We start from the raw sequence: 13,802 nt of genomic DNA, 5'->3' as shown, positions 1-13,802 counted from the left end.
AAATATATTCTCAGCTTTGTATATTTGCAGATAGTCTGGAATGCAGTCTCTCAGAACACAGGTTCCAGCAATTAAATGCAGGCTGTTGCTAACAGGTCAAATTTTATGCAAGTGATCCTTGAGTTAGATAACACACAAGTTGTAAATGTGCCACAGCCAAATGACTAAGAAAATAGTTTTGTCATGGGATCTGTAAGAACACCTACTAGTAAAGCTGTAGCAAGAGAATTTGGTGACCAGTGCAGCACAGCCATTTGGTGTGTTCTTTCCTCTTGACTGTCTAGGTTCAATTGCAATGGTGATTGGTTAATGATAGCTTATAAAATTGTCAAACGTTTTGAAAAGCAGTTTGGCATTTCATAAGCTGCCACTAAATGATCACAATAATTATATGTTGTAGACAACTTATAATCTGTCTCTTGTGATGTTTTAGAATGTAGTATAACGGTTCTGTTTTAAAAAGTCAGCTTACCAAATGCCGGCTCCAATAACATTGAGACCACGACAGCAATGATTTACAACATCGAACTCTTGGAACAGCAAATTTCGGTTTGAGAAATGAACCACATGGCCATCACAGACTGCTGCCTTGTCTCCACTATAGCGTGAGCTTGGAGTTGTTATATTTAAGTAGGGGTGTGTATGGAGTGAAGCCCCCACTTTGGTGGGTTTTGTTTATGTATACTTTTATTTTTTGTAATACGATTCTTTAATTTAATAATTATGTTATTTTCCTCAGTGGTGGCCAAGTAGTTCATTTCCAAGAAAATAACATAATTATTAAATTAAACCTACTGTATTAGAAAAAATACAATAGAAAATAGAACCCACTGAGTGGGGGGGCTTCACTCCCACACTCCACCCTCCATGTGGAAGACTTCACCCCCCACATCCCCTACCTAAATATAACAACTCAGAGATCGCACTATAGTGGAGGACAGGGCAAAGTTCATCAGTGGTGGCCAGGTGGTTTGTTTCTCTGAAGCATAATTCACCATTCTGGGAGCTCAATGTTGTAAATTATCTCTGTTGTGGTCTCGATGTTACTCAAGTCACTGTTTTGATAAGTCCACTTTTTAAAGTAGAACCAGTATGACATATCTGAAAAAAAATAAAAAAAGGACAACTTTGACAAACAGTTAACAAATTGCCTATTAAGTAATCACTGACAGCTTATAAGCTGTCAAACTTTTATAAACATTTACCACCTCCTACAATTTGGCAGCTAGAGAAGGTGCCTCATTCACCCCTCCCTTGTGACAACATTGCCTGACAGATCCATTTTGTTTGTGTTGGTGGGGTGTGCTGACAATTTCTGTGCACTGCCTTTCCACTCCTTGAATTTTCTGTTTGCAGCTCACCTCTTTATGTGCCAGTCTGTTTACTGTGCTCACTTTTAACTCCTTCACACACTAACTGGAAATCTTTCCTTCTGTTTTGGGACAATGGAATTAAAGAATTCAGTGAGCATATCTGTCATCCCATATTCTTATGGTTTACTTACACATTAGTAAATCACAGTTTTTGGCTCACCATTTTCCAAAAAAATGAATTTGGAAAATGGTGAGATGAAAACACTAAAAAATAGCTTCACCACCCCCCTCCCCAATTATATACACCAACTCCATAGTCTCACCACAGTGGACAAAAAGACAAACTCCCAATAAAGTGCATTACCAGTTCACAGAATTCAACATGGTGTGGTCAACCTCACTGTGTGCTTAAATGATTGCAGTAAAGCTGTTCATTGGATAATCTATTCCCACTTTACTCTGTCCCCTTCATTAAGATCTTCAACTTTATTCTGACTTTCCTTCTTCCACTGTGTATGTAAAAACAATCCGTCCATCTCTCTGTTTATTCCTCCGGATAGATCTTTCTATAGGTTTTCTTTCCTTCCTTTGTAGCTGTATGCCTCCCCATACTTTTGCTTCTTCTGTTTTTTTTTAACTCAAGAAATGCTCTTTCATTTGTCAGGACATCTTTATTGTCTTCTCTCTTAAATAATACTGCCATATTTCTTCTCTATGTTTTGTTCATATTTAACAGGCCTCTTTAAAAAAAGAAGTTAGTATTGGCTTTATTTAGTCCATTTTTTGTTTGCTTCCAGTATTGTCGACTGCTCATTTTTGTCAGTGGAAATTCTAGTTTAACATAGTTTGACATCCTGTGATTCCATTGTTTGATTTTATTCTTACCATTTGTTTTCCTTACCTAAGGTTACAAAAACATTTCATTGCTCACTGTTTACCATGGGTACTCAACATTCAGCCCCCCTATCATTTCTAAGTATGATGCCTGATATTTTACCTTGACACATACCTTCCAGTATTAGCTGAATGCATTTCTCATGATCTAGTGCCGCCACTATTTTATTGTCCCTTCTTCATTTGCTGGCAGTGGTACTGTCGAACTCTACTACAAAACTGAAAACTCCATTCAGTGCAGCTTTCTTTTTTCTGCTTCAGGACCTCATCCATTCATTTACTTAATCATTGCCCTCTCTTTCAACGTCTGATGGTGAATGTGTTATATCCTGTCACCAGCTCTGACAGTCTGTCTGATAGCTTTTCAAGGTTAATGATGTTACTTTCCTTTCTCTTCAGCTGTTTTATACTCAATTATCCAAAAAACCCTAATTACTATTCGAATAATGTGCATGCTACTTAGACAGGGCAATCATCATACCCATTATTAGTCAATCATTACCAATTATATAAAACAAGACCAACCTCAACAGCTGTGTTCTCTCTGAAACAAAAAGGCATTGTATGCCCATGCCTTTCCTTTTTTGTTCTGTTGGTAGACTGTGGTTCTCAAGAAACAAGTAGCTTGTGGGTACTCATACCTGCACATCTCAACTATACTATGCAGGCATGGGGATGTGCATGACATACACAAGCACAGTAAACCAGACGGAAGTCATGTAACCTACATAAGGGGTGAAGAAAGCTGAACTCCACTCGTATAATATTATTTATAAAAAAAAAGTAAGCAATTTCTTTTTTTTTTAAATAATATTGTATAATAGTAATAATCCATCATTTGTGGAGATAATGCAGGATTTGCCCTCACTTGGCTTTGTATGATAACTCAGGCTTTGCCCTCATGTTTAAACAACTTCAATCATGGGTAAATCTGAAGATACTCACACACATTTGTGGGTTATTGCCAACGCAACATATCTTCAGCTTAATATAGATTTCTTCCTGTTATCTATTTTACCATATTTAATGCATACTTCATTATTCAGTTTATTTTACATTTTGCTCTAGTGCAGGCAGTGTTTATTTTGTAATGCATACACTTGCTCACCCAGATGTTTTGGTTCTTCAAGTTCAGCATTACAAAGTTTGCATTACTGTATGATTCTTCATCTATGTTAATTATTGGCTGTCTCATACCTTTTCTCTCATTCTCAATTTGATGTAACCTTTTCTTTTTGTGCAAGTTAAAATTTGGCACCAACACTAGCTTGTAATCTGCCATTTCACTGCATCTCACAGTAGTCATACACAATGCACTTCTATAGTAAAAACATGAGAAAAAATTGTCACAGCAAACAGATGCACTGTTTTAAGATAGAAAGCATTGTTTTCTTTTGAAGGAGTTATTGATGGATTTCCTTTCTTCTTCCTGTCTCATCAGCTGTTCATCTTCTTTAAGATCCCATACAGATTTGATATAAGACCAAGAATTCCTGTCTTATCTGTCATTAGTCCTAAAACAAGATATCAGATTTACCCTGTTGTACAAAATGTTAGTCTGAATTTCAATAATTTGTTCAACAAGTGCTCCAGTTTGATTATAGCCCCTACTTTTCATATGTGGTTAGAGTTTCCATGGTTCATATACTGGCATCTAAAGTATGATACACAGGAAATGTTTGGCAGTCAATCAAGTATAATATTCCTGACAATGTCATAAAGCTTACTTGGAAGTCTAGGGCATGTTTGCATGATTCAGGTCAGTGACTGTGCAGTTTTAAGTGCATGCACATTTTCTCTAATGGTAACCATTTGAAATGTCAGGACTTTGTAGAACGAATTCCAAAACACAGAGACTGAATGGCTGAAAAAATAGACTACTAAGTTCAAGTTGTCCATTTCTTAGAATATTCCCTTTTCTCTGAGGTATGGTCATCTCGGAGTTGGTACATATAAATTTGGAGGTGTGAGGGGCTTGCCTCCCACATCAGGGGTGCAGGGAGGCTTTGCCCCATACAAAATAAAAGAAGTTTAAAGATGAAGAAAAGTAATGTTCCAAATTCACTCTACTCCTTTTGTTTTGGCCTTTCTGTCGGCATCCAGCATTTTGAGTGCCGACATTTCATTAGGAAGCCTCTCTAGCCCTTAAGAGCATATGTAAATCAATACACCATACTTGAAAATTGACAGAAGAAAATACTGCACCATGAATCATGTATATCACAAATGATGTATGGAATACAGCAAAGTATACTGTTTGAATTTATAATCTCTAGATGAAATGTATACCCAAGGGCAAAACAATGTACAACCGAAAAACTAGGAGGTTACGTACACACAGTCCAGCACTCGCATCTCTACATTATCATTATCACAGCCATTTAAAATAGATCAGCTTGGCTAATGTCATCTTTCTCTCAGAGTTTGAACAGAACAAGATAATAATTAATTATTTTATCTCATTTATTTTACTGTTTGAGAAACAGACTTTCATAACAGTTTCTGTGTCATACCTACCAATGTCTTAGCCTAAAAAATAAATCTGGACAAAGCAAAACATATTTGGTAACAAAAGCCCAAAGTCAGGGACAGATTTTGAATATTGCACTTACAAAAATTGTTAAAATAATAAGCTTTGTATTGTTATGCATTTTCTGAAGATTATGAAGCCTGAAGTTCAAATGTTTGTTATTGACTTCAGTCCTCAGTAATTTGCCAGAAGATCATAAACTTTATGACCAAAACTACAAAGCAAAAGTCTGGACATTCTGCTTAATTCTGGACAGTTGAAAGAAATCCTGCACCTATAAAGTCTTATGAGTTCCGAGAAAATGGTGTCTTTCTCTGTAATGAATATGGGCTAGAAATTGTAGATGGGTTGTGTAATGTGCAATGCAGAACACCACAAGTATTGCAGGGTCGGGTTTTCAAAAGATACCTGATGTGAAAGGGATCCATGTCAGATCAACTTTTCAGAAAGTTGAACTTCATACAGTTGAGAGCATCATAAGATCAACATTCTGAAAAGTTGAAAGAACTAAAACAAAAGTCTACATTTTTCAGGGGGACAAGCCCCCTGCACCCCAAGCCCCCCACACCTCCTGCATATTATGTATACCAACTCCAAGATTTCACTACTGTGGGGAAAAGAGTATATTCACTGATCCCCACTGTACAGCAACAGAAATAGACTGCAGAAGGTTAAGAAAACCGCAAAAGTCAGACGTTTGATAAAACAAATGAACGCAGTAACTATGACTGTTCATAGAGATCCATGCGATATAACATAATTAAACAGAATTTATGACTGTGCTGCTAAATTAATAACTGATAAAGTTCTACCACAGGAACACAGGGTAGCGAGGGAAAGGAAGGGGTGAAAACAAATACCATCATGGAAATATCGAATGGAGAAAACTATAAAGCAGCTAAGACAAGAAGTCTCACTGTTAGAAGATTATAGAAGAGGGAACAGATCAACAAAATACTAAGAAAGATAGATGTGATAAAAGCAATGCACAGTATTAGAACAGACCAGGATCTATCACGTACTATCACAAATAAACTAAAAATTTCAGCACAGGTCGAAAGACTTAGAAGATACGAATATAAATATAAAGAAAAAGTACAGAATAAGCAATTTATTGATGATCCAAAAAAATTTATAGAGAAGTGGGAAATAAGGTAAAAGGAAATGAAAGACCACCAAAAAAAGAAATAGATACAGTTTGGAGAAGTATCTATGAAGATCCTGTGGAAAATAAGAAAGATGCTAAATGGATAGAAGTAAAAGAAAGAATAAGAGGGTTAAAGGTACAGGATAAGAAATGGGATGAAGTAACAGCCAGAGAGATTGAAACAAAGTTAAGAAAAGCCTCTTAATTGGAAAAACCCAGGCCCAGATGCAGTACCTAACTTTTGGCTGACAGTATTAACATCTTTGCAGGAGGATTTAGTCATGAGTAAGAACTATTTATATGTGCACCCCGAACAGACACCACTCTGGTTAACAACAGAAAAAACAATGCTCTTACTTAAGAGTGAACCTGTAAGCTACCCTAAAAATATTAGATCAATAACATGCCTTCCAACGACATATAAACTATACACGGGAATTAACATTGACAGAGTTTATAGTCATTTAGAAGAAAACTCAATTATGGCAGTAGAACAAAAAGGCAATAAAAGAAAGTCATATGGAACAAAGGTTAATTTGTTGTTAAATAAAGTTATAGTGGAACACTGTAGAAAGGGGAAGAATCTAAGTATGGCATGGATTGACTATAAAAAAGCATTTGATAGTATCCACATTCATGGATAAAAGAGTGCTCAAAAATGTATAAGATACACCCTACACTGATTGACTACATTACAGTAACCATGAAACAATGGCAGACCACTTTGCAATTAAGCCATGATAAAGGACAGATTATTATCCCAGGGATAACAATTCAAAGGGGGATATTCCAGGGTAACTCTCTGTCACTGTTGCTATTCTGCCTTGCCATTAATCCATTAAGCTGTTTACTTCACAGCTTAGGCCATGGCTACAATTTGGCTCCTAGAAAACAACTAATTCTAATGACATCTCATCTTCTCTTTGTCGATGATTTAAAACTGTATAGCTCATCAGATGAGGAATTGAAAGCACAGCTGCAGGTTGTCAAACATTTTCAGATGATATTGGAATGTCATTTTGTCTTGATAAATGTGCAAAAGCAGCCTTTAAAAAAGGAAAACTGCAGCACCAGGAAAACATTAGTTTGGGAAAAGAATGTGATAAAAAAGAACTTCAGCAAGAGGGAGTGTATAAATACTTGGGAACTAATGAAGGATCAGCAATAAAACACAAACAAATGCAAATAAAACTCAGTAAGGAATACTTTACAAGACTTAAATTAATCCTGAGAACAGCATTGGTATCTAGGAACAAGATCCAAGCTATAAATCAATTTGCTCTTCCTGTCCTAACTTACAGTTTTGGAGTGACTGACTGGCCCCAAAAAGTGTTGGATAGATTGGATATTAAAACAAGAAGGATGCTTCATGCTCACCAAATGATTTATAAAAATCAGTGCATACCAAGATTATATATTCCCCATTCTGAAGGACTGATGGGCTTCCTTGAAATTGATTACATGTATAGCTCTGCAATTGTGGGACTCCACATATATCTACTGACCTCACAAGATCCAAATGTAGTGAATGTTTTGAAACATGAGGAGAATAAATCTAAGATGACATTTGCATAATCTACCAAAAGCATATTGATGTCAAGTAGGAATGGAAATCAAACCAGAATTGGATAAAAATCAGGCAACAATTGAATCTGACAAAAAACAAAAGAAAGAATATAAGGTGAGAAGGCAAGAAATGTGGAAGAAAAATATAGTTGCAAGTACAGAAAACTTCTTAAAGGGCCTCATGTTGGTCAAGAACGAATGCAGGAATGGTTGAGGAGAGGCAAGTTCAAACCAAGAAATAAAAGGTTAATATTGGTAGCCCAAGATAGTGGGCTACGTACACGCTGGTTTACAAAGTCCATTGAACATGTGGGAGAAACAGGCAAATGTAGCTTTTGTGGAACCGAATTGAAAACAGTCACATACCTTGTTGCTGGTTGCAACACACTAATGGCAAAAGGACTGTATACTGAAAGGCATAATAATGCGGCAAGACTGTTGCACTGCAGATTGTACAAACATTATGGTATCAAAGTGGGTGAAAAACACTGGAAATGAGCCACAAAGCATCATAGAAAATGATGAAGTTTATATTACATGGGATCACCCATTACCAACAGTTCAAAAGATAGATGCTAGAAAACCAGATATAGTGGTCCAAGAAAAGAGGACAAAAGTAGCATTGATCATTGAAATCACCACACTCAGTGACTACAGTGTTTTGCGTACAGAGAGACACAAAGTCATAAAATACCAGGATCTGCAGGCAGAAATGAGAGATAGGTGGAAGAAAGATACCCAGACAGTTCCAATAGTAGTAGGAACAACGGGTCTTATAAAAAATAATTTACACTCTTATTTAGATATGCTACCAATCCATGTAACCCCCATACAAATTGCAGAAGGAGTCATTACTGTGCACATTGCGGGTGCTGCAAAGAGCACTACTGGCTGACATCAATGAGTGAAACAATACTAATGTCATGAACTTTAATCATACTCTGACTTAGGAATGGGATCCATTCCCATCATGGAATTAGAAACCCAAAAAACTTGGAGAAATTAAAAATACAGTAACCTCCATACAAAAGCTTCGACTTTTCAGAAAGTTGATCATATAATTTCGACCATATGAAGTGGTGCTTTCTAAAAAGCTGATCTTCTTAATGGGAACTATAAATTGTGCAATGGACAAAATTGTATTCAGTGCATATGTGATGTCCGCACTCTGTTCCAGTAATCGAGGAGCCTGAATCCTCACCACTGACACTGGGGAAGGACATTCACTTGGAACAAAAATGGATACACCCAGTATTTCCAGATGCAGCTCTCTGCACCAAGCACAATGTTGCTTAAGTGCACATAAAGAACACACACAGCCCACGGACTGGTTTTCTCTCCCTCTCACTCCAGATCCACAGTAAGACTCCCCACTAGCACAAGTATAGAGTTGAGTCCTCAGCCAAGTGTCCAAGCCAGGTCCTCCACCACTTTCTTTGTGAAAGCAGTGTTTTGTGTCCTGCTTCAAGCAGCTGACACACACACTCTTTGAAATTTGATTTTCACACACACACACACACACACACACACACACACACACACACACACACACACACACACACACACGGGAAAGGCTGGCACAGATCTACTAGCTATGCCCCCTTCTGCTCAGACTATAAGGTAGTTACACTGCCACCAGACAGTCCAAAGCCAACTGCAGTAAGGCTCTTACAAGGGTACCCAATTATACTGACTGAAATTAATAATTGTATTTATTTATTTATTTACTTATTTGTTTATTTATGTAACATTTGTTGACTGGGAAAGTCCAACTAGAACAGAGCCTATTTTCAGTGGAGGCTCAGGGAGAAATGGTCCAAAATATTAATACAAATGATATTATTTGACCAATGCAGTAAGGTTTTCAGGAGTGGCCACAGTGCCACCAAATAGCTGCAAGCCTCCTCAAGGTTTAAAATATTCTCTAAAGGACCAGCCACAATGAAAAGTTTAAATATATTTAATAATAAATAATAAAAGAACATGAACATACTAAATATCTATTTACAATAAAAAACAGAGTTTCAGTCACAGGAAATATTAAAATAACACAGATGAACAGATTCACACATTTACAGGAAAACAGTACTTAATTTCACTATATTTTCCTGACTGATCTAAAGAATTCCTATTCCCTAGTCACTTACTAGAACAAGGCAAGATGAAGTAGGTGAGGGGTCCTACTTTGTCAGGTTCCAAAAACATAGTGCTCTGTGACTTCTCTCTCATCTGGTATCAAAACATCATTTTTGTCATAGATTACATAATTACATCACATATATCTGGCCATCTGACTTCTGGATCCCATGCTACCCCCCAATTTCTAGAAACTGAACCAGAATCTAGCAGATATGTGCTACCTTACACACAGATAGAGCTTTGATGAAATATATTATAGCATCTGGAAGCTATAAAACAACAAAACAGTTCCACTCTTCCTAAAGGATCTAATAAACCATTCTCTGGCACAGACATTTAGTCTTTGGCTGCAATCAGAACTGTAAGATGCAATCTTCATGACCTAAAGTAAGTGATTTAATTTCTTACTATTTTTCAAAGTTAGCAGACTGAGATTGACCTCTTCTCTTCCAGTATCCTCTGTTAAAACATAAACATTTAATCAGTTACAATATAGTCAGGACCCACCATTGGTACATTATTTAACACAAGCAACTTTACAAATAAATTTTTCAATACAATTATCTTTTCAAATCAGGTTGAGATACAAATGACATATAATTATTTACAAAATTCCAGCTAACTGTGCTGTCATATGTTACACATCCACTACCCTACTTGGCCTGGCATTGCTGGCAATACCTCACAGCATCACAACATAAATATGAATGGATAATGATGGGTTAATGAGAACGCCTATATAAATGATCAAAACTGAATATCCATATGCAGGAGGTTAACATGATGGAGTGATTCAGAGCTGTACAAAATGACAACACTACATGCATGCATTCACCTAGTTTAAATATCATCACTTACACAGTAGATTACAGAAGCCATGTTAGGCAAAATATCTGTAGTAGCTTAGAAGCATGTATCGGTAGCCACCATCAGAACCAATGTTTGCATCAGTCAGCACCAACAAAGATGGTACAGGCAGTGAATAATATTTCAGTTCTTAACAGGAGCAGACAATCAATCATGTCATAGTCAACAGGAATACACTATGAGGTCTAGTAGAAACATGTCACCCACAAGCAGAATTAGGGATTAAGTGTGTAATATACCTACATAATACATACATACATAAATGCATAATTTATTGTGGAAAAAGGTATGGATAACATTAATTATCCTATCACTGTAAGAGTAAATCCTAGCTTCAAGGACTTCCCAGTGACCTGTAGGGACATCTTATGTATATCATAGTTCTGTTCCTCACAAATACTTAACCATATCCTTGATATCATCCTAAAAAAATGTGGAGGGGCATATCTGGTTCCCAAGGATAGCAGAAAAGAGAATTAACACCATGTGCAAATTCTATGAGGTTGAACATTTTCTCTGAGGTCCGGAGCACCATAGCTTATACCCGTGTTGCTCTTTAGGCACTTTCTGGTCCAGAGAGATGACATATATAAGTAGGAAAAGTCATCACTCTCTGAACTGACAGGTGGTCTGTAGTACCATGGGTATTATCTGTTTTGTGTCTGTGCACCAGCCTGGCTGTTAACATGTTTCACACATTTCACAAACATCTGGCCTATGCCAATAGTTCCAGTGAGGGGATTTTCTGCAAGGTCACACAATTGTTAGATATAAACACACACATAGCAGGCAAAATGGGCTATACATACAGGCAGCAGCCATGCTGGGAGCATGCCGCATCCAATGTTCTCTCTAGTATGTTGGGGTATTTCTGTACATGCTCTTGAGCCATGGATGATGAGCTCCACTTGAAATTTCAGACAGTGTTATAAATGTCATATAATGCAACTCAAGGCAGATGAAGAAACATTGTGGAAAGAGTCTTTGGAGTTTTGAAGGGCAGATTCCATAATTTAGACTTCTCTAGTGGGGTGCAACAATATAGTATAGAGATACGAATGAAATGTTTGTGATGAATAACATTATATGGTCCTGTGAAACCAGTGGTGAAGCCAGACAACACCTTGTTAGGATAGAGTGTAACTGAAGCAGCCACAGTAGAAGGACAGGAAGAGATACAATGGTGGAGAAGAGCCATAGCCAAGGAAGCTATGGAGACAATACATTGTACCACTGACAAAGCAGAGATGTCTGGCCCATAACTATGAGCCAAGACCTAACCAACACAAATAGTATGATACATGCTGTAGAACTCAGCCTTTGCATGGTAATGCATGGCATAGCCATATTGTGCATCAGACATCAGTAAACCCTGACAAGATAATTTGTGGGTAGTGAATAGTCAGCATTAATTGCAAAGATTGGGGGGGGTGACAGTTGACTGTAACAGTACAGGATGGGGTAAGGTCACAGGGGTTCAGTGCTGTAGCCACTTAGTCTGTCAGGGTTCATATCTTCCACTGGCAGAGTTGAAGTGCCACTACATGACTGTTCACAATCCTTGCGCTGTCTAGCCATATAGGCTAGATTCAACCCCTACTAGGATGCAGTTGAACTACAGGAACTTGTTAGTTCACCCTAATCAGGTGTTCTATTGATAGGGCCTGTTAAATGTCACCTACTCTATCCAGATGTGCAAAATCGTGTGCCAACGTGCAACCCATATAATGTATCTGCAGTGATCTGTGTCCACTGTCAGCTGACACCCCTTGTATGTCTACCTCATGTTCTGACCCTCCAATGGCCCACATCCCATTGTCAGCCAAGGTAGCCTGTATGCCTGTCATAATGTATTGCATGGGTGTACCTATGAAGGTAGCATTCACCACCAATAACTTCAGTAGCATCACAATCTCATTGTGGTGATGCTCTAACTTACAGTACAGTTTGCACATGCCACCTCACATATCACACAGCATTGTCAGCTCCACAGTAGTGTGCATAACACTTGATTGCACCTGGATCACTAACCTGTACATCACTGGTTTACTACAACAGATGTATGCAAGAGTCATGGCAGCAGCAGAAGAGGCAGCAGCAGCCTCACTTGCTTCTATCACTTGCATTTGGTATGCCCATGTAAGAGGAGGTGTGTGTCTGATGATGACCTAAGTGAGCCTACAGGAAACTGTCATATACAGGGGGTGTGTCAAGCTCTGATGAGGCCATGCAATCTGCACCATCCTCAAACGGGGCTTCTGTACCTGTGGAAGTGGATGTTCCCTGTATCCAGAATATCACTGAGAATGCTAGGACTGTGCTGCCTGCATGTCATTATCATTTTCAACCACAGTAGCCATGATGATATCAGCCCTGTGCCGCCTTGCTGTATTAGATCCAACATCAGTAGATACTGTGAGTGCATGAAAAATATGACACAATTGTGAGCCCACAGACATTTTACTATTCCCCTGGAGCACGTATTCTGAGACACATGAAAGCATTATCATAGAACACTCTATAATATGTACCTTGTTGTTCAGGACATTGCATGCTGTTGTAGATTGGGGGGTGTCTAGAGGACAGCTAACCAACTTTTCATACACACCCATCTGTCATATTAGTATTATGGTTGATACTAGCCTGTTGCATTACCAACTAACACACAGGTAGTAGGTGCCAGAACTTCACTCATATCCAACCCACTACCTGGTATGAAGGCCCATTTCTTCTGCCTGGAGAACAATTGCCAAATATTCCTCAGCTTCCATCAGCCACATCTGTGCTAGCAGCCCACCTCTGTGGTAGTTTTGTCCACTTCAGTGTCTTCAGCCTTCTGCTTAGCAACATATTTATAAAATCAGTAGACACAATCGGGAGGCAGCGAAACACAGCAGGAGCTATAATGCTCTGTATATATATAATCCACGTTTGTAATCCAATAGCTAGCAAAAAACAAGCCACATTCCTCTGCAGTAGCTGGTAAAAAGATTTATTTCATATTGAGTAAGCGCTTTCACCTAGATGGCTTCTTCAGACTCATACAAAATACAACTTTATTAAATCATTTAAATAGCATTCTAGGCGGGAAATTAATCAATTAAAACAACTAATTGTCACTAGAAACACTCACTAAATAGTAAAATTTTAAAATTGCATATAAAATACATATAATTAAAGATTAAAAATGTATACATATAATAAATATATGTTAACATATATATACATAGTAAGTGTATGCAAAAAACTAACAGATACCAATGTATGGGGGAAATATATCTACCTAATGACATTATTAATGGGCTTTCAGCCTTCTCATTTTAAGAAAAGGTTTAACTGATAGCTT

This window comes from Protopterus annectens, chromosome 7.part0, assembly GCF_019279795.1.
Source record: "Protopterus annectens isolate FY-2018-M chromosome 7.part0, PAN1.0, whole genome shotgun sequence".
Taxonomy (NCBI): domain Eukaryota; kingdom Metazoa; phylum Chordata; order Ceratodontiformes; family Protopteridae; genus Protopterus; species Protopterus annectens.
This window is presented reverse-complemented; position numbering follows the sequence as displayed.